We start from the raw sequence: 3,314 nt of genomic DNA on the forward strand, positions 1-3,314 counted from the left end.
ACATGATACTTTAACATAAATTAGTTTTAATAAATGAACAACCACCCTTTTCCCGTTTTTTCAGTGCACTTTGATGTTTCGGGACCCCACTTTGGGTCCCGACCCCAACTTTGGGAAACACTGGTATAGATAAATGGATGGATGGATGAATAATCTGAATGACAACATCATTAACATCTTGTTAATTGTTGCTCGTGATGCTAATCCAGCTTTTCTGAAGATGATGTCACACACGTCATGATATTGTTAGATGTCAAGCTCAGATTTTGTCTTTCTGGTACTAAGTCTAATTGTAGCCCAGATAAAATTAACTAAATTACAGCCATTTTTTTGTGTTTTCTAAAGTCCGCTGGGTGTTGCTGCCATCTTAAACCAGTTTGACTCCAAGAGTTAATCAATAGTCGATGCACCTCCAGTGATTACTTCCTGAAAGTTTCATTAAAATTCATTCAGTGGTTCATGTGATACAAACGCACGCAAAAACATAATGCCCACATTTGCTTTTTAGTAGAAAGTGACAACTAAAAAAATGTCTGGAGATTGGAGCTTTTTTAAATTTATTTCAAGCACAAAACAGTAACAATATTTATGAACAATCCAAGTTCCAAAAATGATGGGACATTGTGTAAAAGGTGCAGTAAAACAGAAATTATCGATCCATCCATTATCTTCTGCTTTTCCAAATCAGTCTACAAGGGCAGCAGCTTGAGCAGAGAGGCTCAGACCTCTCCTTCCACAGCCACCTCTTCCAGCTCTTCTGGGAGAACTCCAAGGCGTCTCCAGGTCAGATGAGAGACAGTCTCTCTGTGTCCTGAGTCTTTCCTTGTGTCTCCTTCCAATCGAACATGCCTGAAGCACCTCCCTATGAAGGTGTCCAGGAGGCATCCTTACCTGATGACCACCTCAACTGGCTCCTCTCGGTGTGGAGGAGCAGTGGCTCTAGTCTCTCCTGGATAACTGAACTTCTCACCCTATCTCTAAGGGAGAGTCCAGCTACCCTGCAGAAAAATAATTCATTTCGACTGTTTGTATCCACGATTTCGTTCTTTCAGTCGCTACCCAAAGTTTGTGGCCATAGGTGAGGGTAGGAACGTAGACCAACCTGTAAACAGAGAGCCTTATCTTACAGCTCAGCTCAGTCTCTTCACCACAACAGACCAGTACGGAGTCCACAATACTGCAGAAGCTGCACCGATCCATCTGTCTACCTTCATTCCTCCCTCACTCATAAACCAAACCCCAAGATACTTAAACTTCTCCACTTGAGACAGAACCTTACAGCGATTTACAAATCTCATGAACCCATGTTTTATTCAACTTAGTAAACATGTCAACTGTTTAAACTAAGAAATGTAACTATTTTAGGAAAAAAAATTAACTTAGCATCAACGTCTCTCAAAAATATTGGGGCATTGGCAACAAAAGGTTGTTAAAGTATGTAGTATGAATAGGAAACAGAGCAGTTTGCAACTAATTGCAAGTAGAGGTCTCTGCAGTCAGTTAGTGAAAGTTTCTTGGGCATGGGGGTAGTTTGGGTAAGCCGTGATTTGTTGGACTGTGGTGTGTGAGTGTGGGTTGCGTAAGCCGTGATTTGTCAGATTGACAAGTGGGTGTGGTTTGGGTAAAGGCAGCTTGGGAGAAGTATAACACATCAGACAGCTTATTTTATGAACATTAATTTTAGTCATAACTTGAGACAGGAAGGTGCTATAGCTGTACAAAATGTAAACGCCATCCATGTGGAAAGAGGGAGGTGCAACAATTCATCTCGGTCAAAACAGCCCTGTTCTGCCTGGAAAAATATCACTATTTTTGAATGTGAATTTTAATTTTAGTCATAACTTGAGAGAGGAAGTTGGTAGCTGCACCAAAATTGAAATCAATAAATTATATTTTCATGTTCACAATAATTTTGCCATTAATATTACTTCATCCCTCAAGGCCAACCGACCAATCACAGGTTACACAGACTATGCCCACACCCAAGAGACTCCCACCCATTGACTAAAAAGTACTCCTCATTCATTCAGTTAATTAGCAACAAGCCAGGAAGAGGACAGGTTGTAGAAAAATGCATTTTAGAGAGGGTCTAAAAACAGTTGAACACTTTCAGAAYAATGTTCTTCAATTTAAGATGAGATAACTGAAGATTTCCTGTGATTTTCGGGCCCTCAGGCGGCACTGTTTTAAAAACAGGTCTGATCCTGTTCTGGACATCACTTCATGGGCTCAGAAACACTTCCACACATCAATTTCTGGAAACGCAGTTTGTCGTACCATACATCAATGCTTGTTAAAGCTCGATCATGCAAAAACTGAACCCATATGAGGAAAAATATCCAGAAATGCCATCATATTCTGTTGACCAAAACTCACATTTTTTAAAATAGATGTTTGTCAGGATAAAACTCTACAGCAGCAGAGGTTTTTAATCAGAGTAATAATGGTGCTTCAGTTGTACCAGCTGAGTCCAGCTTGAACCTCCTGACTCAGCTGGTATAAATAAAGGGGATCGAGTCATTAATAACTATTAGTAACACAGGGAGAAATCAAAAATTCATGGTCTTCCCAGGATGTAATTATTTTAACATGCAAAGTATTTAGCGATAGTTAAGAAGTTTCTTTTTTCTCCTGTAAGGTGATCTCTCGGGCAAATTTAAAAAAAAGTGTGGGGTGGGGGCTAAATGAATCATGCGARTGCAAAGCTGCTGCTGATCAATCCRTGGCGAGATGTCTAAAATAAATCACTGCAGTGAAATTCCTTTGAATGTCTCTTTTGTTTTGTTGGTTCCAAAGCCCAAATAAAGGAATATTGGAACTGTGCCATTAAAAAATAATAATCAACAAAAGAAAGTATTTCTTTTTATCCACAAGCTTTTCTTTTAACTGTTTTGGTAGATTATTTAAAGGAGGTATTATGTAAAATTGACATTTTTGAGCTTTACATCATGTTTTAATGTCTTTACCTCATCAAAAACATAAAGTGTTGCTTTGACTCATTCRTRCAGGTCTGAGAAATGCCAGRATCTCCTGTGGTAGCAATGCAAAGCTGCCTAAACACTTGCAGGTACAAAGCTCCACCAATTTATACAAAGCTCCTCCCTGGAGCTCAATCTGCACCCGAGCTCCTGCCCCACAGATCACCCCTCCCCCGAATCATTGCTGTGAAGATATGCTGCAGTGGGGGCGTCAGAAATGGTTGGAGGTTTTTAATGAGACAGAGACCAATTTCAAAGTATTTAGATGATGCAAAGTTAACATATTTACACACACACACACACACACACACACACACACACACACACACACACACA

The sequence above is a fragment of the Austrofundulus limnaeus genome, unplaced genomic scaffold (assembly GCF_001266775.1).
Source record: "Austrofundulus limnaeus strain Quisiro unplaced genomic scaffold, Austrofundulus_limnaeus-1.0 Scaffold746, whole genome shotgun sequence".
NCBI classification, from domain to species: Eukaryota; Metazoa; Chordata; class Actinopteri; order Cyprinodontiformes; family Rivulidae; genus Austrofundulus; species Austrofundulus limnaeus.